The sequence below is a fragment of the Otolemur garnettii genome, unplaced genomic scaffold, assembly GCF_000181295.1.
Source record: "Otolemur garnettii isolate 467f Iridium unplaced genomic scaffold, OtoGar3 scaffold00011, whole genome shotgun sequence".
NCBI classification, from domain to species: Eukaryota; Metazoa; Chordata; class Mammalia; order Primates; family Galagidae; genus Otolemur; species Otolemur garnettii.
The window spans coordinates 23,457,720-23,482,798 of NW_003852406.1; the positions used below are offsets into that span (position 1 = coordinate 23,457,720).

Consider the following 25,079-nt stretch of genomic DNA (forward strand, 5'->3'; position numbering starts at 1 on the left):
ATCCAGTTTAAAGATGGACAAAGCACTTACATAGGCAGCTGATATGAGAGGCCATCCAAATGCCCAATAGGCATATGAAAAGGTGCTCAATCAAAACCATTAGTCCTTACGGAGGTACAAATTAAATCTCAATGTGACACCACCAGATTGGCTAAACTGACAGTGTCAAGCGTGGGTGAGGATATGGAGCCATTAGAACTCTCATGTATTGCTGATGGAAGTTTAAAATGGTAAATTACTTTGAAAAACTGTCAACATACCCGACTACTCTACTCCTAGGTATTTACCCAAGAGAAATGAGGACATATAGCCACTCAAACACCTGCATAATAATGGTAATAGCTGTTTCATTTATTAAAAGTGGAAACATCCAAAAAGGCCATTAAGAAAGGAATGGATGAATTATATTATAGTATATTCACATAAAAGAACACCAAACAAGAATTAAAACAAAAAAAAGTTGTTTCCAGGCAAGATGGAGTAATAAGAATCAGATTTACTCTTATACCTGAAACAAAAACAAAATGGCCAAAATAGAGCAACAGGGACAAGATTTGCCCTCTCACTTGAAACAGCCTGGAATACCCAGATAACATACATGAAATAGTGTAGTTCAAAGCCCTGTTCTTAGGCAGTAAAAGACAGTTCTTTCTCAGAGACAGGAAACAAATGAAGCGAGCACTCAAATTTCCTGCCTTGAGGTTTCCTGGTCTTGGTGCAAGGAAGGGGAATCCAGGAAAAACTGTCGTGACCCACAGGAACTGTATTAAAGGGCCACAGCATTAGGAAGGTTGAGAACCACTGCTTTAAAGTATAGGAGAATAAAAATATCCAGCACCCAATAAGGTAAAATTCAAGATGTCCAACATTTAGTTAAAAATTATCAGGCATGCACAAAAGCAGACAGATATTGACATTATTCTCCATAATGAGGAGAAGAACCAATCAATTGGAACCATCTCAGAACTGGCACATAGTTTAGAATTAAAAGTTATTAAAACTGTATTCCATAAATTCAAATAATGAAGTACAAGCGAAGTTAAACACTCAACCTTCTGGAGATGAAAATGACAAGGTCTGAGATCAAAACTATACTGAATGGGATTAATGGTAGATTAAACATTGCAGAAGAAAAGTTAAGTGAACCTGAAGATATAAACATAATAATAGAAACTTTCCAAAATAAAAAACAGAAAGAAAAAAATTTTCAAAGGATGAATAGAGCATCAGGGAGCTCTGACAACTTCAGGTAGACTAATAAATGGGCAATTAGAGTAGCAAAAGGAAAAGAGATGGAGGAGACAGAAAAAAAATTTGTAGAAATAGTATCAGAAAATTTTCCAAATTTGATGAAAACTATGAAACCAAGAATATCAATTAACTCTGGGCACTAGAAGCATGAAGAAAATGGGACCAAGCCACATCATAATCAAATTGCTTCAAGCTACAGATAAAGAGAAAAAATTTAAAAGCCTCAAGAGAAGAAAATGATACATTATATACATAGGAACAAAGTTAAGGATGACAGTTGATACCCTATCTCTTGTTATTCATGCAAATGAAGCAACATCTTTAAAGTACTGAAAGAATAAAACCAGCAACTTAGAATTCTATACCCAACTACAATATCCTTCTAAAAGGAAGGTAAAATAAAGATATTTCCAAGCATAGAAAGGCTACACCACACTAACCCCACAAGAATTACTGAAGGAAGTTCTTTAGGCAAGAAGGAAAATATCAGATAGAAATATGGATTTATACAAAGGAATGACTTCACTAGAAAAAATAACTATCTGGGCAAGTAAATAAGAATTTTTCTTCTTATTTACATACTTTAAAAGATTGACTCTTTAATTTTTTTTTATTAAGTCATAGCTGTATACATTAATGCATTTATGGGGTACAATGTGTGTTTTATATACAATTTGGAATGCTTACATTGAACTGGTTGACATAGCCTTCACCTCACTTACTTATTGTGTTAAGACATTTACACTTTACTTTTAATAGATTTGACATGTACCCTTGCAATATGCACCATAGGTGAGGCCCCACTGATTGCCCTCTCTCTATCTGGCCTCCCTCTTCACTTTCCCTCCCCTCCCCTTCCTCTTTCATCCTGGGCTGTAGTTGTATTTTATCTTTTGTATGAAAGTATGGGTGATTATATATTACTTACATAATAGTACTGAATACATTGGATACTTTTTCTTCCATTCTTGAGATACTTTACTAAGAAGAATGTGTTCCAGCTCCATCTATATTAACATAAAAGAAGTAAAGTCTCCATCTTTTTTAAGGCTGCATTTTGTACATACACCCCAATTTATTAATCTATTCATAGGTTGATGGGCACTTGGGCTTCTTCCACGACTTGGCCATTATGAATTGGGCATATAATCTAATTCTAGTAAGAGTATCCCACATACAAAAATCCTGAAACTATAGATGTTGGTGTGGATGTGGAGAAAAGGGAACACTTCTGCACTGCTGGTGGGAATTCAAACTAATATGTTCCTTTGGAAAGAAGTTTGGAGATCATTTGGGGATCTAAAAATAGACCTGCCATTCGATCCTGCAATTCTTCTACTAGGTATATATCCAGAAGACCAAAAATCACTTTATAGCAAAGATATTTGCACTGGAATGTTTATTGCAGCTTAGTTCATAATTGCCAAGATTGATTCTTTAAATAAAAATATTTAATCATGGCTCGGCGCCTGTGGCTCAAGCGGCTAAGGCGCCAGCCACATACACCTAAGGTGGCGGGTTCGAATCCCCGGCCCGGGCCTGCCAAACAACAATGATGGCGGCAACCAAAAAATGGCCAGGCGTTGTGGCGGGCGCCTGTAGTCCCAGCTACTTGGGAGGCTGAGGCAGGAGACTCGCTTGAGCCCAGGAGTTGGAGGTTGCTGTGAGCTGTGATGCCACAGCACTCTACCCAGGGGGATAGCTTGAGGCTCCGTCTCAAAAAAAAAAAAAAAAAATATATTTAATCATGTGTTTTGGGGTTCATAACATATGTATAAGTAAAATGTGTGACAATAATAGTATTAATGTCAGGAAAGGATAAATGGAAGCATAGTACTGTAAAGGTCTTATATGTAAAATAGCATCGTGTTACCTGAAGTTATACTATGATAAGTTAGAGATATAGGCTATAAATCCCAATCAGTCATCAAAATAACAAAATAAGGAATTTTAATTCACATTCCCCAAAAAGGAAATAAAATGAATCATAAAAATACTGAAATAAATGAATAAACGTACCATGTTTATAGTCAAGAAACTCAATATTGTTAAGATACCTATTTTTGCCAAGCTGCTGTATAGATTTAACACAATTCCAATAAAAGTCTCAGGAGAAGGTTTTGTAGAAATTGACAAATTGATTAAAAATCTTTATGAAATTTATTCCCAGGCTGATATCGTCAAGAGTTTTTCCCACTGTCTTCTGGAGTTTTTATCATTTTGTGTCTTAAGTTTAAGTCTTTTATCCAGCATGAGTCAATTTTTGTAAGTGGCAAGAGATGCAGGTCTTGGTTCAGTCTTCTACATGTGGCTAACCAGTTCTCCTAGAACCATTTATTAAATAGGGATTCTTTCCCCCATGTATGATTTTGTTAGGTTTATCAAAGATCAAATGACAATATGCAGCTGGGTTCATCTTTAGGTTCTCTATTCTGTGTCTCTATTTTTTGTGCCAGTACCATACTGTTTTGATTACTATTGCCTAGTAGTATAACCTGATGTCTGGTAATGTGATATCTCCAGATTTGTTTTTATTTCTTAGAATTACATTGGCTATTCAGGATTTTTCTGATTACATATAAAAGGAAGTATTATTTTTTCAATTACTTTAGTGGAGATTTCATTAAATCTGTAGATCACTTTGGGTAATTTATATTTTTACAATGTTGATTCTTTCTAGCCATATACATGTTATTTTCTTTCATTTGTTAACATCTTTTACTATTTCTTGCTGGTATGGCTGTGGAGAGTAGGGAATATATTTACAGTGGGGATTCAGACTGTTTCAGCCCCTATGGAAAGAAGTATAGGGAATCCTAAAAGAGCTAAAAGTATCTATCTACCTAGAAGAAAAAAAATCATTTTACCATAGACCCATTTGGACTAGAATGTTTATTGCAGCTCAGTTCACAATTCCTAAGATGTAGAAACAGCCCAAGTGCCCATCAAACCATGAATGGATTAATGAACTGTGGTATAGGTTGGTATAGATATTGGAATACTATTTAGCCCTAAAAAATATGGAGGCTTTACATCTTTTGTATTTACTTGGATAGAGTTAAAGAACATTCTCCTTAGTAAAGTATCACAAGAATGGAAAAGCACATATTCAATACTAGTATGAATTGAATCAACTAGTAGATGAACAACTACATGACCACATGAGAGAAAAACACAATTAAACTCAAGTTGGAAGGGTAGCGGGAGGGGAAAGAGGTGAAGCGGGTGGCGGGGGGAATAGTACACTTTCACCAAAAGGGCACAATGTAAGGATATATGGTACACCTCACGCCTCCTGGGTAAAGGGCTCAACTACAACTTGGACTTTACCTAACAAATGTAACCGATTTAACCTAATCATTTGTACCCTCATATTAATCTGAAATAAATTAAAAAAAAATCCCTATGGACATATGAAGGATGTAGAATACTGGAAACAAATTTCAAAAAGAAGAACAAAATTACCAAATTTACACTACATAATATTTATATCAAGATTGCATATTATTGGCATAAAGATAGAAAAATGGGTAATTGAACAGAATAGAGTAAAGAAATAGACCCACACATATGTGGACATCTGATTTTTGGCAAGAGTGCCAAGGTAATTCAGTAGACAGAGGATAATCTTTTCAACAATATGCAGGAACAAACTGGATATCCATATACAAAAAGTGAACTTTGATCCATATCTAGTATAATATGCAAAAATTAATTCAGGCTCTACAAACCAGGAATAGAAGAAAATTACCTCAATATAATAAAGGCTATACATGAATAATCCACATCACACATTAAACTCAATGTAGAAGACTAAAAGCTTTCCCTTTAAGGCCAAGAACAAAACAAGGATACCTATTTTTGCCACATCTATTCAAATGGTTTTGGAAGTTCTCAGTAGAGCAATTAAGCAAGGAAAAGAAAGAGAAGGCATTCAAATTAAAAATGAAGGCGGAAAACTACCTTTATTCAAAGATAGTGTGATCTTTTTTTTTTTTTTTTTTTTTTTGAGACAGAGCCTCAAGCTGTCCCCCTGGGTAGAGTGCCGTGGCATTACAGCTCACAGCAACCTCCAACTCCTGGGCCCAAGCGAGTCTCCTGCCTCCGCCTCCCAAGTAGCTGGGACCACAGGCGCCCGCCACAACACCCGGCTATTTTTTGGTTGCAGCCGTCATTGTTGTTTGGCGGGTCCGGGCTGGGGATTCGAACCCACCACCTTAGGTGTACGTGGCTGGCGCCTTAGCCAGTTGAGCTATAGGCGCCGAGCCGATAGTGTGATCTTAATATGTAGACAACCCTAAAGAATCTTCAAAAAGATTGTTAAGAATTAATGAAAGAATATGGATGAATTCAGTAAAGTACCAGGGTACAAATTCAACACACAAAAATCAGCTGTATTTCTATTAAAAATGATCAATCCAAAAAGCAAATAAGGAAAACAATTCTATTTTCAATGGTATAAAAAAATACTAGGCAATTAACTTAAACAAGGACATGAAAGACAGGTAACAATGAAAACTATAAAATATTGCTGAAAGAAATTTAAGGCAGAAATGTATTTAAAGGTACCCCATGTTCCAGGATTGGAAAATGTAACATTATTAATATGTCAGTACTGCCCAAAGTGATCTGTGGATCCAGTGCAAATCCTATGAAAATACCAATAACATTTTTTTTCAGAAATAGAAAAAAAATCCTAAAATTTATGTGGAATCTCACAAGTCCTCAAATAGCCAAAAACAATCTTGAAAAAGAAGAACACTGTTGGAGAATGCACACTTTCTAATTTTGAAACTTACTACAAAGCTACAGTAATCAAAACAGTGTGGTGTTAGCACAAAGATAGACATATAAACGAATGGAATAGAAAGGGAACCCAGAAATAAATACTAGCAGGTAGGGTCAAATGATTTTTGAGAAGTGTACCAAGACTATTCAATGAGAAAAGACAACATATACAAAAATTAACTCAAAATGGGTCAGACACTAAATATTAGACCTAAACTATAAAACTCTTAGAAGAAAATATAGGACAACATCTTCCTGACATTCATTTTACAGTGATTTCTTGGATGTGATACCAAAGATGTAGGCAACAACAACAAAGAATAGACAAGTTTGACTTAATGAAAACTAAAATTTTGTGCTTCAAAAAACACTGTCAGCAGAGTATAAAGTCAAACCACAGAATGGGAGAAAACACTTGTAAATCATGTCTCTGATAAGTGATATCCAGGGTATGTAGAGAATTCTTGAAACTCAACAAAACAAAACAAACAACCTAACTCATAAGGGGGCAGGGAAACCATACCAGTGACCAATAAGCACATAAAAAGATGTTCAGTGTTTCTGGGGGTCACAGGCAGGGGAGAATGTGAGAATTGCCAAGGGGTATAAAGAATCTTTGGGGGCAATAGATGTTTGTATTATCTTGATTGTGGTGATGGTTTCATGGGTGAATACATATGAGAAAACTTGCCACTTCCATTATGTATAATTTATTGTGTGTGATACCTATAGGATCATTCCATTTATCTTTAGTTGAAGAATAGGTATAGATAATTTTTGGTGAAAATAAAATCAGAATAGTGGATACAAACAGGGGTTGAGAGGGCTACTTACTAGTGAGGGTGATGAGGGAACATTCAGGGTGTTAAAAACATTCTAAATCTTGGTGTAGGTGAGGGTTATGAATTCAAGGGTAAGAAATTTAACAAAAGGGTAAGAATTCAAACATTTACAGTGAGCACCTCTTCTGTATGTTACACCTCAATAAAAAAAAAAAAAAAAAAGGAGGAGAAGGAAAGGAAAGAAGAAAGTAATACAGTGACTTGAATGCCAGTACTGAAATGGCAATAGAAGTCTCTGGACCAGCGTGACATCGTCCTTTGGGAGTGATCAGGAAACAAAGATGCTCTTCAAAGACCAGCATACAGCGTACTCTCATTAGAGCGTGTCCAGCCCCAGAGCCCGTGCAAAATTGGAAGCTGATTCTAAAACAGCCCCTGTGTGTCTTCCAGCTGGTATTTGTCAAGCCTCCTGTTTCAAACAGTGTAACTGACTGCTTCTGAAAAATTAAAGAGTGTTTCTACTTAAAAAAATGAAGAAATTAAAGTAAAAAGACCTTATTAAGAAAAGGATTCCAATGTTCGCTAACTCATGCTGTGTTAAATCTCTTGGATTCAAAGCCAACGGCAGAGAAATCAAATTTGCCTCTATTAACACCGGAGCAGTAAGCTTGGAAAGCCCTTTACAATGTTGCAGAAAGAGATAATCTTTAGCCTTTGGTTTGGAAATAATAGTGCGGTTCTGGCATCTTAGCCTGTTCCTTGTTTAGGGCCAGGATCCCCATTCAGCTCTCCGATGCTTTTCTGAGGATGCTTGTTACCCACGGGTAGGTGGCGTGAAGCATGAACGAGTCTGCCAGTGCTTACTGATTCCCTTGAATGTGGACAAGGGCTGCCTGCCCAGCGCTTTGGGCCCTCCTTGCCCTCCTTTCCAGCTCTGGCTGACTTAACTGGAATTGCTGTTTCATTCTCCCAGCCTTGTGGTGTCTACGAGGTCTCTCCTGCGAGGAGTCTGGGTCCTCCTGGCCATCCATATGTGACCCTGGTGGCAGAAAGACCACAAAGAAGCCACAGTCACCCCTCTCCACATCAAGGCGCCTCTGCTTATGACTCGTCTTGTGAACTCTTGTCTGCCGCATGTTCCTCCTTCCCTACATTGTAGAAGGACTTGTTGTTTTGTGGGGAAGGTCCACATCCAGAAATTAAACATGAAAAATACAGAAGAACTTGAGTCACAGATTCTGTCTGCAGAAGATGCTGAGACCAATCTGAAGAAGGTGTTGTTGGGGACAAGGTAAGCTGGGGGAACTGGGGCTACCACTCCACATTTTCTGTGACAAAAAGCTATATGTTGAGTTTTGAGTATCCCTTCTCTATGTAACCCTCTGCCCTAATTTTTTTTTTTTTTGGCAGTTTCTGGCCGGGGCTGGGTTTGAACCCACCACCTCCGGCATATGGGGCCTGCGCCCTACTCCTTTAAGCCACAGGTGCTGCCCCTAATTTCTTAAAGAACTCTTTTTGGTATTTAATTGCTTCTAAGTTCAGGGGCAAAGAAACTTTGTTTTTATGTATGTGAATATTTCTTTTGTTCTAAGTGTTTTGTCTGTCTCACAGAAACCCTGCACAATCCCGGAGTGTAAATGCCTTCCTTTGGAAGTTTCTGGTTCCATTTGTAACAATATTTAACAATAAATGCATTATAAATGTGTTATTATTGTCTGAGCAAACTCTACCCTGATTCTCATATCTCAAATGTGGTCTTACTACAAACAAGCCAAGTTATACACAGTAGATATTTTTGTATGTTTCAATCCTAACAAAGTGACTCAGGCTAAAATGGTTCACAGAAAAATGAGTATTTTATGTGCTTTAATTTTTTTCTCAAAATTTCCATTCCTTCCCACACTAAACACACATAACCCAAACCATAAAAAGGTGTTTTTTAAATAACTTATAAATTCCCCACGATGTTATGTTTCCAGGCCAGATTACAGTTAAAACAAAATTTTGACAGACAGAATAACTTATCACTTAGGCTATATATCTTAGTCTTCGGGGAAAAAATGAATCATACTACAGTATTTGGGCCACTGTCCTTGTGTGTATGTTAGTGATCTATCTTCCGGAAGGTGTGATTTGGTTCTTGATGATGGCAGAATTTGGCAAGTGGAGTCTTCACATGCCGGCTGTCTTCCTTCTCTACCAAGAATGTATACTCCTTGGTTAGTTTGGAGAAAAAAAGTGAAACCAGTGATATTCTCTTGTATTGCTTCTTGTACCTTTGATACATCTTCTTGCTTATGGCCATGCATATTTATTTCTCCCCATTAACTCATCAAACATGTATCAAGTGCCTACTATGTGAACTTGGGCAGCAAAGCCCAACGGCCTAGTTAATATCCCAGTTATGCTGCTTAGTAATTCTGGACCTTGGGCAAGGTCCTGTGCCTCACTTTCCTCATTTGTAAAATGGGGATGAAATAGTACCTGTTGTGTAGATTGGTTCAAGGATTACATGAGTTATAGATAAGGAGTACAGAACATTGTCTGACTCATAGTAAATACTGTGTAGGTATTATTGTTGTTGCTGTTATTGTGACAGATGCCAGCCCTGCTCTACAAGCTGGATACCTAAACATGCTTCTTTTCAAATTACTTTCCTTCTAATGTTATGGTAGCATCTTTTACCCCAGCCTGATTTATCTACATCAGAGTTTCTCAGCCTTGGCACTGCTGGTATCGTGGGTCAGCTGATTCTTTCTTGTGGGCTTGTCTTGTGCACTGCTGGAAGTTTAGCAGTGTTCTTGGTCTCTATCCGTTAGATGTCAGGAAGATGCTGTTCCAGTTGTAACAATAAAAATGTCTCCAGACATGGCTAACCGTCCCCTGTTGGACAACATTGCCCGCAGTTGAGGATCACCTATTTAATCTCGTAGGTCCTCCTGTAAGGCTGCACTGGGGTACCCCTCTGCTTTCCAGGGAGGCTGCTGGTTACATGTTGTATTCTTCTCCCTGGGCTTATTTTTGAAGAAACATGTTATGTGTTACATGTGCCTCTTAAACCACATGTTTGGAAGTACGGGGTCAGTTTTGCTGTCACACTAATGGCTCCTTCTCCAGTAGGAGGACATGTTCTTTAAAGTGTCTTCCTCCTTCTCAATTTCTTGGACTTCTCTAGAAAGAGGAAGAAGGGATAATGGTCTTCTTAGGGTTTCTGTTTGGGTTGCCCTTGAAGACAAGCTTCTCAGCCTTTTGATGCTTAAGGAATTTACTGTTTATGACGACAGAGAAGCAGCAGTCCCAAGACCTCACATGTGGGGAATATTCCTGTGCAAGATGGGCTAGCCATGTCCTTGGTCCAGGTTTCTCTCACCCCTGCTAAGGGTGAGCACTAATGTTTAACACTGCTTAAATGCTTACCATGTGCCAGGCCCTGTGCTAAGCACTAATTCTTTATATTCACCCACTGAGGCAGATTAATTTTTATCCCTGTTTCATAGATGAGCAGAGCTCACCTTAGAGACACTTAGTTCATTGTTACTAAGTGGTAGAAGCACAGACTCAGACTCAGGGGTCTGACTCTGAAGTCTTTAACCCTAATGATGTGTGTTATCCCATCCATTCATGCAGAACCATCTCCCTTGGTTTCTGGAAAGGGACAGCTCGCTCCTTGGGATGTCCACTTTGTTTGTTTTCTAATTAAATTTAGGGTCCTGCGTTCCATCCTGATCACATCCAGCTGTCCATCATTAGCCTCTTGCTGAGCTGAAATGTGATGAGAGTGGTTTTGTTTTGTTTTGTTTTCGTGGTTATGAGGTCACGGCTGAGACCTGGTGGTCCCCTACTCCCATGTCTTGGCTTTCTGTATGCTGAACATTCTACTCATGTCTTCCCTGCCTGGAGGCTGATCTTGAGCTTCTGCTAACCGACAGGTCTCCTGTGAGGTGTAAACTGCCCTGGGAGTGGATTAAAACTTTTTGAGTTAAGCTCATAGGCCACAGAATGTACCTTACTAGCACCAGGTTTTCTAATGTCTAAATCTCCCTAAGACCAGCCTCTACAACTATTCATTCTATAAGCTAAAAGTGATCACTTTAAAAAATACGGAACGCTTCGCCAATTTGCATGTCATCCTTGCATGGCTGCCATGCTAATCTTCCCTGCATCGTTCCAATTTTAGTATGTGTGCTGCTGAAGTGAGAGCACTTTTAAAACAGCTTCAGGTCTGTTGCAGACACGGGACTCTATATGAGCCAAATATGAAGAACTCAGGGCTGAAAAGAGCTATACCTATAACTCAAAGGGCCTTTACTGGAATTTTATTGTATTGCATATTATTCAAAATAAGTTGGCCATTGGTCACTGCAGTGTCTTTTCCCTACATTACTTCAGTAGTTTATGTTAAAAAGTTATGATTTGGACCATAAATCCATACATCACCTGATTTCTTCTTGGCCCACCTTGCTTTCCTTTTGCTGGGGCCACATGGATCTGCTTTAATTTTCCACTTTGTATGACAACCCTTGGCCTTGAGAGCATTGTCCTTATATGCACGTAGTTTAAAAAAAAAATCAGCATCTGTGCCTCGCTGGGGCAGATGAGTCTCCTTTACATGACCTGGCTCTGCCCAGGGTCAGGGATTTCCGCTGTGTGACCCACTGTCATGGAAGAGCGACCTCTGGGTCTGCACACACCACTTCTATTCTCCTTGCCCCTTGAGAGGCAGGGTCACTTCGTTCTGTAGTGCTTCTGTGTGACTGGGGTGAGTAACTCAACCTCCAAGTGGTTGTTCAGCAACTTTGAGATTCATCTCAAGAGGGGAAAGAACAGCTGGAGCTCTCTGGGAACGGTAGCAGAGCCGGCAGGATCCACATGGGTGATGAGTTCTCTCTTGGTCTTCCAAGGTGGACTTCAAGGAGTTCTGAGCAAGTGATTCCGTCTCTGTGACATTGCTTTGTCCTTCCCTGTGCCCTGAGAGCAGAGACTCTGTGTGGTTCAGGTCTGTATTTTCCAAACCCTACTGCAGAGCCGAGGACCCTATCGAGAGGCATAGCAGGTGATTACTTATATTTCCAACAAAAGCCTCTAAACTGCTTAGTGAAGGGCAAAGAATAAATAAATAGTCCCATTTCTCAAGTATCCGTAATTAACTAGTCATCATGGATTTAAGCCCTTATATTCAGAGTTGGCAGGTGTTTGTTCTACTAGGAAAACCATCTTGGCCTTGACTCCATGCGATTTTAGTTCACAGCGGGTGGGTATGTAGGAGAGCAGACCAGGGGTAGGATTTTTTTCCCATACATGGGGCATGCCCAGAGGGAAGCAGCCTTTTCAGCAGGGGAAGGCGGGTCGAGTGTGCAGCAGGACAGAAAAGCCCAGAGCTCTGATTGTGCCCCTTGTCCCATGACTTCTCCTTTGCATGGGCCGATCTTGACATTGAATGGCAGGAGGGCGATGACTGCATTGAAGCCTCTGCTAACAGGCAAGGCCCTCCCTTCCTCTGCACCTTTCTCCTCTGCTAAAGACTTTCTGGAAAATAGAGCAAAAACAATGAGGCAACCCCAAGGGTTGATGAGAATTGCATTCTCTCGACAGCCTTGATTACTCTGGCGCCTTTGTCCCCGTGGCTGTGGTGAAGGGTATGGCTGTCAGGTGTCTCTCCTCCTGGTGCAGGGTAATCTGGACTGATTGACTTGTCCATTGTCCTTCTCCTGGAGCTAAAATCAAAACAGGAAAAGCTGCATGGTGAGGATGGAGGGGAACTTGGTGGCTGAATGCTGTCGCTTTCCAGGCATTGGACACAAGGCTCATTCTCTCTGAGAAACTTACATCCAAAGGCAGTGACTTTGAAAGGACCGTGGTTGTGAAATTAGAGACAGATGCTTAGCTGGCCATGAGTAGATATTAAATTGTATTAAACTATGCAAACCACATTTCCCATGCAAGGCTGGTTTCAACCTTACATCAGCCCTTGGGCTGCATTTGCATTTCTATAGAGAACGAAATAAAAGCAGCATGTCACTTACTCATTTCTATTCATAACTGTGAGCTGTTATTATTCTAGCTCTTGCCTGCCCTGCACAGCATGGCCCGACGATCTTCCTAACCCTCTGACAAGAGCGAGGTTAGTTCCCAGCGTTTCATTTTATTGGCTCACGTTTATAAGGCCGAGATGCCGAGAGGTTCACAAGGAGACATAGGACAGGGGACTAATTTTAAGGTAACCAGACACTTGCTTCCTCTGGGACAATCCTTGCTTACGTTTGTTAGCTTGATATATTTATTAATTAACCATGTCCCAAAGGTTGCTCATAAAGTTACCATACATAGAGAAAATGGAAAATTATAACTAAACATATCTTTATTTATAAAATATTCATTATAAAATTGTACAAAATACTAGCAAGATATTCTCTGTATGTTGGCCACCTCTTTGTAAAATTTTGCAATGAATATTTTGTAAATAAAGGTACATTTAGCTACAATTTCCCTATGTGTGGTGACTTTATGGGTGACCTTTGGGACCCCCTATAGTGCTGCTCTTTTTTTTACTCCCAAAATATCAAAAATGATCCAATTTTGACAACGAAGGACACTCTACTCATGCCCATGGAGTGCTCATAAGATAAAAGGCCTGGAAAGGCTGGCAGTGAGTACTGTAATCTCAAAACAAGGCAGAGCCTGGAGGCAGAGGAGTAAGTCTGTTTTGAGGTGGAAGGGACCTGCCAGCGCTGAGATTGACAGGGAGCCCATGCAGGCCCAGGCCTTGGCCTTGGCCTCAAAGGATGGGGACGCCAACAAAGGGGTAAGGAGGCTGGTGAAGGTGGGGGAGCAGCGTGAGGAAAGGGGTGTGTCTCATGGCTTTCAGGGGGCCAGGTAGAGGGAGGTCCCCTCTGAGGAGAGGAGAGAGGGGACTGGAGAGGTTGAGGGGGCAGATCTGGAGGGGCTGGATGGCAGGTGGGGAACTCGTGTTCACCCTGGAGGCCAAAGGAAGCCCTGGGTTACTGGCATGAAAAAGGCAAGGTAAACAGCGGGACTGAACTGGTCCTGGTCTGGGACTGTCACCCACCAGCAGTTGCAGATGGAAGGTCACACTGTGGAGGCTGCCCCTGGACTCCACCATGACACCATCTGTTCTGCCAGCCCCTCTCCTGTGGCCTGCACAGTTTACTAGAGAGACTGAACATGCTCATGCAGGACAGGGCCCGGCGAATGGATGTGCTGGAGTCTTGCTCTCCCTCCAGCCAGGAGTTGACATGAGCTTGCTGTTTTAACATCAGTTAAAATAATGATTTTAGCGTGATTGTTGACAGGAACAAAAAAGGATACACTTACTGGAGCAGGCTGTGCAGCCAGGACACGCAGGCTCCTTTGGGGGCCGTCAGCAGCTCCCGCAGTGTCTGTCTGCGCTTCACGTGGGCAGTCATCTTGCTCATAACATGGCTTGACTGCATGTAATCGGAGCTAAGCTTCCCCAGGCGCAGCAAAGATAATCACTTTGTCTCATGCCTGCTTCTTTCTCCTCCCTCCCTCCCTTTTCTGTTTCTTTCAACTGAAATCATTGACTAGCCAGGACATGGCCACTTCTGAAGCGAGCTGTTCTCATGTCATTGTCACCACAGCAACCCAGTCCCTCAGATCAGAGCATCCCTACTTTACAGGTGAAGAACGTGAACTTTGCAGTGGGTCGGAGAGCAGCTGATGGCGACCAGCTGTGTGTGTGGTTGCACACATTCCCAGGATGGGCATCGTCAGGCAGATTGTTTCTAGCAATGCCGTCGAGGAAACAGAACAGAAGACAGAGATCAATGCTAGGTCCGTGGTACCCAAGCCTGACCGTGTGCATCAGAAGTATTGGAGCATCATTTGCTTAAAAATACAGATTCCTGGGCTCTACCCACAAAGATTCTGTTTTGGTGGGTCCTCATAGAGCTTAAGAATATGCAAAGTTTTTTTTTTTTTTAAGTCTCCTAGAGTAATAGTTCTTAAACTACAGCGTATATCAGCATCTCTGGAAGGCTTGCTAACTCAGATGCTGCCGCCCCTGGAGTGTCTGATGCAGGAGGTCTGGGGTGGGCCTGAGAATTTGCAGTCAGGCTGCCGTTCTAGGGGGCAAAGCCTTCGAGCTGCTGCCCCAGAGGTTGCTGATATTTGTCCAAGCCAGGGCTCTGGCCTGGAGGGGTCGGGGGCTCTGAAGGCTCTGAATAATGACCACACAGCCTGCTCCAGTAAGCGTATCCTTTTTTGTTCCTGTCAAAAATCACACTAAAATAATGTGTGATTATATAATGCTCCTTTTTGGAGGCTGTGGCAGGATTAGAGGAGTGAGACCCAGGATGGCCACATACCAGCCCTTCCCTCTTCTCCCCAACTGGTGTCTGACGTCATTAATTGATCGTTGTGTTCTGAGTTCGGGCACAGGGTCCCTCCTGTCTCAGCAGCCTGCCAATACCAATCAAACGATGTTGGCTCACAAGCTAAACCTAGTTTTGTTTGTTAAGCTAGACTGGCATTCCAAAATCAATCACTAGTAGAATTTGTGCCTTACGTGTTCATTAATGGGAACCCCTTGAGGAGAGGTTCTTGACCTTGATTACAGACTCACCTAGGAAACAAAACAAAAGCGATAACTATTGATGCTGGGCCCCCTCAAAAACCCCTTGGATCAGTGTGTCTGGAGGTGAGGTCCTGCTGGTGGCAGCTTTATGGACATCACAGGTCATTCTAAGGCACAGACTGGCTGGCAGCTACTGGCCAGAGGCCTCTCTTGCAGGGTTAATAGTGGCAGTTGCAAGTTGCAAAGCTACGTGGTGCGTGCACTGATTTCTCCCCGAATATTCCTCTTCTCTTTCCATGTGCTTTCCCATGCACCTCTCTCTCTCTCTCTTTTTTTTTTTTTACAGTTATTTGCATTTATTTTATGTTGCATTTATTCCTGTGCCATAAGTTTTTGTTTCTTCAGTTTCTTCTGGGATATCTTTTTCTTCTGTGCTACCTCTTCTTCTGGTTTGGGAACAATCTGTTCCTTTTCAGTAAGGATCATCTCGATGTGGCAGGGGGAGCTCATGTCTGGGTTAACGCGACCAGGGGCTCTGTAAGTTAGGTGACACATCTCGGGTGCTTTGTTCACTTGGATATGTTCAATGACCAGAGAATCTACATCTAAACCCTTAAGTTCAGCATTACTCTCTGCACTTTTAAGCATGTGCACCAAAAATTCAACACTCTTTTTGGGCCACCGACCCTGGGTCCAGCCCCACTGTTTGGCCTGGGCACACCTACCAGTTCCCCCATTGTAACGTCGGAATGGTACACATTGTTTCTTTAAGGTGACATCCTTCAGATACTTGGTGGCTTTTTGTAGATGCATTCCCTTGATGGCCTGGGCAGTTTCACGTGTGTTCTTAAAGTGAACACGAAGATTTGAGCCTCTTGACTTGCATGATTTTGTGGGGTTTTTTGGGTCAAGTGAATAGGGAACCGTTTTCACAGACCACTTCAGGCCACTTAGGGGAAGAGGAAGCTCCCATGCACCTCTTTATTTTTTCTGCCAAATAGAATAGAAGGGACAAGCAGCCACAGGCCAGCTGTTGCCATTGTTGTCTCAGAGGCTCCCTGATAGGAGGCTGAGAAGGGTGGCAGCCACTGTCCCAGAATAGCCAGAAAGAAGCCCTGTTTCTGGAGCAGCACCCAAGAAACTGAACTCCAGTAGCAGAAGATGCCATCCCCTTTGCTCACTTTGCCTTTTATGACTTTTGGGTTGCATGAGGTCCCATGGAGAGGAAGCGTTTTCACATACAGACTCCCTAATGCTCAGCCTCGTAGTTTTCTCTCTCCACTCAGTGCCAGGCTCCCTGGATCCAGAGTGTCCTGTGGGCCACCTTTACCAACACCAACTCTCCCCTGCGGGGTCACAACCCATACCTTATTAAATTGCTCTCTCTGGAAGTGGCCAGCCCCCCCCCAGAGCAGTGCTTATCCTCGTCATCGTGCCCACTGAACCAGCTGGCTCTGTTGGCCACCTGCTTAGCTCCTGCCAGCCTTACTTTTCTGCTCTGTTTCCTTTACTAACCTTTTCTCCAGCCCTTTAAATGGAGTATTTCCCCCAATACATCCTTCTTTGTCCCTTAGCACTTCTCTGCACACCCTCTGGGGTTCCCTTCCCCAGATCCATGGTACAGGCTGGCTTATGCTTCAAGCCTCAGGCTCCCTACAGAGTCTATAAACAGAACTTCCTCTCATGCCCATCAACTCTTCTCTGTTTCCAGCTTTCCCTATTTTTATTCCAAGATTCCACGTGGGATCTCGGCTGCATTAAGCTCCGTTACCTGGTCAGCAGCCATGTCTGGTCCAGCGTTCCTTCATACTGCCCGTCACGGTGGCCGTTCCTGCCTCTTCCACTTTATTGCTGGGTCACCCAGTTCCAGTCTCATGCCCCTCCCATGTGCACCTTCCTCTCAGGCCCCCGTTTCTGATATTCCCTTATTCCTCTCCCTGGCTACAGATATCTATCGAGTGCTTGCTGTATGCCGGGCACAGTACAAAGCCCTGTGTGTGTGTTATCCCACTTAAATCTTATAGCAACTTTATGAGTCCTTAGACATACTTTTTAAAAATTACTAATGGTCATTATAAAAGTAAAATTTATTGAGTACTTAACCTGTCAGATAATTTTCTAAAAAATTTATATTTATTATGTTGTTTTATTATTTTAAATTTCAGCTTAACATAGGGTGCAGATGATTAGGTTACAATGTTGCATTTGTTAGGTAAGGTCTCTGTTTCAGTTAGGCGGGAGAAGGGATCGGCGGCTCTCACCTATGGGCACAATGTAAGGGTGAATGGACCCTTCTTGAGTGAGGGGGTCAACTATACATAATTGTTATTATCCTGTGTTACCTCGGAGGAGGCATACTTGGAAACTGGTAGGAACCTTGACTGGTAAATGGTGGAAAGAAATTCAAACTCTGGGCTGGCCTCTGAGCCCTCACCGTAAGGGCCTGCGGGTTGCTGCCCTGGCCCCAGCCCTCAGTGGTGTGTGTGGGATAGAGACCTGCCCTTGGGTTGGCACACAGGCTTTTCTAGACCTGCCTCTGCCCACCTGTGCAGTCTTACCTGCTTTCATGCTTCCCGTGAGAGTCGGCTCCACGTGAACTGCCTTGCTCCTGGGTCTCCATCTGCAGGTCACTCCATTTTTTCCTCTCTTCACCATTTTTTTCTCTCTTCTCCATTTCCCCCCCAAATCCCAGTGATATCCAATACCCCAAGGACACCACCACCACCACCACCAAGCTTAACATTCTAGACCTCTCTAAATGGTCTGAATTCCAAAGCCTTTTTTCTTTTTTTGGTACTGTCTTGCTTTTGAAATTCCTCTGGTGCGTTTTTATGTGAACCTGTTGGAAATTGCTTTTTCAGGTATTTCTGCATAATTTTCCTAGATGAGTTATAAACCCTTTAGGACAGGAGCCATGCTGCAGACTTAGGTCAGTGTCCCGCAGTCCCCTGTCTGCTTCCTTGTACACAGTGGTCCCTCAGATCAGCGTTGACTACTCCCTCCTCATCCTCTTGTCCCCAACAGCTGTCCCTGTGCTAGATGACTCAGATCCGGGTGTGAGCGGCCACCCGCCCTCCGGGGGGCTGGGTTGCTAAGGTGCCCGGATCCCCCGGCAGCCCTCCACACAGCTGTAATCGCTTGTTAGATTAGTTTTCCATCCTTCATGGGAGTCGTTTTTCTTCTTACGTTTCTGTTTTTAAAGCTTGAGTAAAATGGAGACTTGGCTGTACACCAGGGAGGTTTAGGAGAGAAATGAGCAGTGGGACCTCCCCAGCTGAACCTGGCTGCAAACCGCCGACAGCACAGGAATACAAATGGCTTCTGGTGGGGTGGCCGGGGCCCTTGGGGACGCTCCCTGCACCTGCTTTTGATCAGGAGAGGGGCCAGTATGCGTGCAACCCTCGAAGGGCCCTCCTGCTCTGTAGGGCCCAGGGTTTCTTACTGGGTGTCCACAGCCAGAAGGACCACCCCTCCCCTGCAAGCCTGCCTTACTGCGACTGGCATGGCTTGCCGCAGTGGTGGATGCTGCCTTGGGTGGAACGATGATCTTGATATTTGCGGACGCTTACCCAGAACAAGATCAACAATATTAACACCATACACTGAGATGTGGCACATGGTCAAAGAAATCAAGGTGCAATTGGTACAACTGTAATGCTCCATAACCATTAGGATTTCTAGGTCCTTCTCACTGCTTGAACTAGGTTCTAGGCCCAGGTCACAGAATCATGGTTATTTAAAGGAAGAACTCTGATGCTTGGGGAGAACACTGAAGCACCGTGTATGTTCTATATACTCGCTCTAATAGATGATAAAAATCGACACCTCCATCTCTTTTCCATAAACTGAGGGACAAGATGCCTGGCTTGGCCCCAGCCAGCAGAGCCTGCCCAACCCCTCAGTACTATGGGCCCTGCAGAGGGCTCTGAAAATAGCCTACCATTTGCACACGAGGGTCAGGGGATGAATTTGGCTCCTCTGAGTACCTGCGGGAGTGTGAGGGTACAGTTTCCCTAGGACAATTTCCTATCTTGTGGGGCTTGTTCTCACTCATTCTCTCACTGAAACCAAAGCTCAGTCCTGAATATAGGCCCTGTTTGGAGAGGCCCCAACAAATCCATTTAGATCCTACCAGTCCCTCTCCAAGGCTGCACTTGATTTGTGGTATCCCTAAGTGCCTCAAAAAAACATGCAGAACTCCGGCTTCTAGACACCAGCAGTTCCTGGTCGTTAGTGCACGTTCGCCCTGGGGGCTGCCTCTCCACTGTTGGGTCATAAGATCCCATCCAGGGCTCCTCTGTAGAGGCATGAGAACTGCAGAGAGTTATCCCCTCGTGGGGTGTTGCACCTGGAATTTCAGTGCGAGAAGCAGGGATGGGAGTGAAGGACAGCCTGGAGTGTGGGAGCCCAGCACAGAGCCGGGACCACATCTGTCATATTCTACCACGTGGAACATGTCCCCTCCACAGTCTCACCAGGAGCTGTTTTGTTCAGTGGGAGGATATTTATCAAAGGCTTTCATGCCCAAGGCATTGTGTTAATTCACTGAAGAGGGTGAAAAGGTGATAACGGTTGTGTATGTACCTAACAGTGCTCAGCCAATGGGGGATGCTAAGGAAGGTTAAGATCTATAGGGCTGTATTGCAGAGGTAGTTTTCTATCCTAAAATATGAAGAGACAACTTAGTTTAGTAAAGGACAACATGGCTTGGCGCCTGTGGCTCACGTGTTTAAAGCGCCAGCCATATACAACTGAGTTGGCAGGTTTGAATCCAGCCCAGGCCCACCAAATGACAAAGATGGCTGCAACCAAAAAATAGCCGGGCGTTGTGGTGGGCACCTGCACTCCCAGCTATTTGGAAGATGGAGGCAGGAGAATTGCTTGAGTCCAGGAGTTGAAGGTTGCTGTGAGCTGCAGTTGGAGGTAGATGCCACGGCACTCTACCCAGGTCAACAGCTTGAGGCTCTGTCTCAAAAAAAAAAAAAAAAAAAAGGACAACATCTCTGCTGGATCCAGAGTGGTTTGGGAAGGTATAATTGGGAGGCATCCAGTAGATAGAGGCAGGAGGAGTGGACATTTATCTTGTCGACTAGAAGGTGAGAATGAATGAGGTTTTCTGCCAACACCAAGTGGATCCCTCTAGGGTGTATAGGAGGAATTTGTGTTTGTAGGTTGGAAGTAGTGGGTAGCCAGAGGAGGGCCAGTAGCAAGTCCAGTTAAGAAGGCAGGTTGAATCCAAACTGGGGAGATCTTTCATGTCAGGTGAGACAAGATAGACTTTATCCTTCAGGTACTGAGGATGTGCTGAAACCCTTTGAGCCAAGCAGGATGACACTGGTGTAAGACGGCTGCCCCACAGGTGTGTGTCGGTGGGACGGGGCTAGGAGAGAGACTGGTGGCAGAAAGACCACCTGGTAATAAAAATAATACTGACAATAGTTTCTAATTGTTAGGCATCTCCTAGGTGCTAGGCACCATACACATGTGATATTTGTCATGCTCAGAAACTCTGCAAGATGAGCACACTCCACCAGTAAGGAAGCTCAGGCTTATCCATGCTGAATAGTCCACTGTCCTCACCCATTTGTGTTGCTGTCACAAAATGCCTGAGGCTGGGTAATTTATTTCTGGAGCTGAAGAGTCCCAGATCAAGGTGCTGGGGTCTGGCTAGGGCCTTCTGGCTGCATCCTCACATGCTGGAAGGCAGAAGGGCAAGGGGATGGGTGCTGTGTCCTCACAAGGCAGAAGAGAAGATGGACAAGCCAGCTGAGTGCTACACAAGCCTCTTTCATAAGGACCTTAATCCCATTCATGAGGGAGGAGGCCTCATCGCCCAGTTACCTCTCAAAGGCCTCACCTCTTAATACATCACATTGGCAACACCTGAATTTTGCAGGAGACACATTCGAACCCTGGCACCCAGAGTCACAGGGCCCATGAATGGCAGAGCCAGCATTTGAATTCAGGACTACTTGCTTTCAAAACCCAGTCCAAAGTAGGTAATATTTTTCACTATGAACTCTGGGATCCAAATTAGGGGAGTTATAATCAAATTGAAGGGAAGGGTCACATGGGAGAGACTGGAAAAATCAAGGAGACTTGACTGGCCAGGTTGGAGGGGTGAAGGAGAGTGAGAGGGAAAAATAAGGACTCCCATTTATGCCTTGGGTAGACACCAGATGTCACTGGGAGGAGGTAACGGAGAGGGGGGCAGGTGGGAAGATACTGAGATGAGTTTCAATCAGGATGGTGGTGGCAGAGGCGCTCAGCCTTTGCTCAGCCATTGCTATTCATATTCTCTGGCTTACAGTATAGATGAGCTGTGAGCATGGCCAAACTGGAACATGGGAAAGAGAAGTTATATAAGTTGAGAGAGATTCTGGAGAAATTCAAATGTGGGATGGCATCAGAACTAGCTGTTAGAGAAGCAGGAAGAGGAGTGAGATGGGATCATGGTGCCCATGGCAGAAACCAGCTGAGAACTTGGTTCCAAGTGGGTTGTCAAGACTGCCATACACTGCAGAGAAGTCAAGGTTAGTGCTCCTGTGTGAGCACGGGAGGGCTCAGTTGAACTCACACATGTTCATTAGGTAACTTCCATATGCATGGCCTTGAATTTGTTGCGGGGGCAAGAGAAAGACAAATACCTTTTCTGGAATGCCCTAGGATACCTTGAAACAGTCTTGGATTGAAATGTCTTACACTTAGTGTAAGAGAGATATTCTCTGAGCTTCTGTTTTCTCATCTGTAGAATGGGCATAAGACCCCTGCCTCACAGGGCTATTGTGGGAGTCAGAGCTGACATGTGGCCAACACTCAGCACAGTCCCTACTGATAGCTCAACCATGCTTAGGACTCAGAATGACAAATAAGCGAATGACTGTCAGTTTCTGGGGTCTTCCTGCCAGACTCGGAAGCCGCCTTCCTCAGCAGTGGCTCCCTCTGTTGAGGGTTTGGGCTGTTTGGTCCATTGCCTGTGGTTTCTTCTGCCTCTTGTGCTTTTTTAAGTACTAAAAAGAACCTCCTATTTCTAGAACTTATGCCTTTAATGTGTTTTCAGGCCCAGATATTGCAGCAGAGCTCACTTTTATTTTTATTTTCCAAACAGAGACCAGCCCCCTCCTACCGGTTGGTGGAGCCCTCACTTGCCACAGTGCAGAGGGGCCTGTGGTATACTACTCCAGGGCACGTGAAAGGGTCCCCAGACTGCACCAAAGGTTAAGATGGCAGAGTGAGCTCTGCCAGCTAAGCCCAAGGCTCCCTGGTTGTGTGTGTTAGCCCCTCTCCTCTAGGGCTACCAGGAAGAGAGCCGTCCCTGCTTCTTCCACTGGGCACCCGGCTCTATCTGCCTGAGACAAACTGGACAACTGCTGCCCGTTTGCTCCCAAACAGCCCCACTGGTGTCTGGGAAGTGGGGAAATGGTTTTGGGGTGCTGGCCCCGGCACACTTGGGACACTGGGGGGTGGGGGTGATGCCACAAAGAGAAAGGCTCTGAGAGGAGTTCATATGTGACATCGAAGCTGGAGAATGTGCCAGGGAAAGGAGAACAAAGTAGGAACGGGGAAGCCGACAGGAGGGCCATGCTGCTGAAACACCTGGCTCTCCAGGACAGCAGCTTTGCCTAGGCCTAGAGCCGGGACACTGAGAGTTCTTGTATATCGGGCTGGTAGGACCTTTAGGAGTCACCCATTCCTCTTATTCCCCCCTTATACCCAGTTGGATAGTTGCCTCAGTTTGCCCAGATGATTGGGAGAATGCAAATCACTGCCTCTGTGTCACTTCAAGTATAGCTTTGTGCCTAGGGGCTGGTATGGGTCAGAAGGACTCTCAAATCCAGGGTGAGGCGCTTGCTAATCTGGCAGGCTGTGCTTCTTCTATGGACAAGCATCCCTAGCGTTCAGGAATCCCAGTTCAGATGAGTTAACTCTAGGTGCGGTTAACTCCTTCAGCTATGCATGCAGGGACACACAGTCATCCACAAATGGGGTGACCCCTCTGCCTTTGGATGAAGCTTCACAGATAACCCAGTCATTGCAAAGATCCTACTGCAACCAATGAAGGAATAAGAGCAGAATTCTTTTTATTCCAATTAGCCAACCCTAGAAGCAGCATCTTCACAATTTAACTGCAGTGGTATCAAGTTTAATCAACTGGCATGAGAAATTCCTCTATTAATAGATTCACTGGGAAGCCCCTGCTGAACTTGTTTAAAAATAGCCCCTATCACCAGCCAGCAAACTGGCCTCCCAGGACCCTGTGCACAGGTGCCAGGGCACATGAGAGGCAGATGCAGGGATGATGCTCCTGGGGCTCCCACATGTGGACTCCCACGTCCCCGTTCCCTTTTCTTTTTGGCTTTGTCCGTCCGATTCCATGCCCCACCCCCTTCTGCTCTCAGTGATGATGCTGGTGCTCTGGGGACTGGGTTCCTTTGCCTTTCTCTTTCCTGTACAGGTCTGAGCTGGGGCTCTGTAGATTCCGATATGTGTCAAGGATGTCCCTGGCTTACTCTAGAGCAGTGTTTCTCTCCCTCGATTCTATTGACATTGTGAATGAGATAACTCTGTGTGTCGCTGTGTCTGTGTGTGGCAAGGGCTCTGAATTTTCTGATGTGTCCCCTGGTGGGCAAAATTGCCTCTGACTGAGAACCTTTGTTCTAGCAGCAGCCGCAGTAGGTATTTCAGAGGCTTCTGGCGCCTTCTCCATGTTTCCCCTTCAGTGCAGTGAGTTTCAAGGCACCTCCTGCGGGGGTGGTGGAGGTGGTGGAGGTGGTGGAGGGCATTTCCAGAGCTTTCTCCATACTCCTAGGCCCAGCATGCTTTGCTTTCATTTCTGTGGCTGTTCTTTCAGCTGGAAACCTTGTCACCCCTCCCATGGGGGTGTTGCTCACTGGGTCCCTATTGTCCTCTACAAGCCAGTCTGCAGCTTCTCGGACTGTACTTTGAGTTGACTGGCAGAGGTAGAGGACAGGGCATGGAGCACCCCAGGCTGCTGCCCTGGCTTGTTTCTCCCCAGCTGTGTAGCTAGAGCACTTTGTCATTAATGTTGGTTAGCGCCGTGTCCTGGTGAACTTTTCCTGTCATTGGATGGTATTACGGCCAGGAACCCTGAAAGGCCAGAATTCTGCCTATAAGATGCCCAAAGGAGAGAGGCCCCGAGAATAGCAGCAAATGGGAGAGAAATCCTGGTGTATCTTGATGTGAAGCACTGGTTATCGTCCTGAGAGTTCTGTGCTCAGTGTCAGGGATCAAAGCCGTTGTTCCCAGTAAAGAAAAGGGTTAAAGAACAGCCAGCCGGTTTGCTGGCTGTTGAGAAGGGTTAAAAGTGTTTGAGAATTTTATACTTACAGTAACAAAGTAAATTATTTTTCTGTAAGAATTTAGCTAATAAAGTGGTTTTAGTGGGCACAAAGTATATTTTGGTAAAATTTATAGCCCATGATCATCATAATCCATTGTTATAATCAGTAAAGTACCAAATTGGAATAAGATGTGGGGGTACAAGTGAAAACACAGTGCAACTCCTTCCTCAGCCATCAAGGGCAGCAGAAGCTGGAGAGGCCTTGTGGGTGGCAGGGCTCACAGCAGAGCCCTGGCGAGTGCCCTGGTCTGCCTTCCCTTGGAAATCTCTTCGTGACCACTATCTGTGTGATGGAGACTGTGCTCACATTTAATCATTCCCATTATACTGAAATCACAGTATA

General features: G+C 44.1%; 1 protein-coding gene, 1 non-coding gene and 1 pseudogene across 2 annotated transcripts in view; 1 reads left to right on the plus strand and 2 right to left on the minus strand.

The window, feature by feature from the left end:
- The window catches only part of THSD4 (thrombospondin type 1 domain containing 4), a 590,530-nt gene that overhangs the window by 24,177 nt on the left and 541,274 nt on the right, over positions 1–25,079 (plus strand). The gene's annotated exons all lie outside the window — the stretch shown is intronic.
- LOC111723502 lies at positions 10,916–11,024 on the minus strand. Its single transcript, XR_002772029.1, has one exon. It is a non-coding gene; the product is annotated as a U6 spliceosomal RNA (small nuclear RNA).
- LOC105886478 lies at positions 15,748–16,203 on the minus strand (annotated as a pseudogene).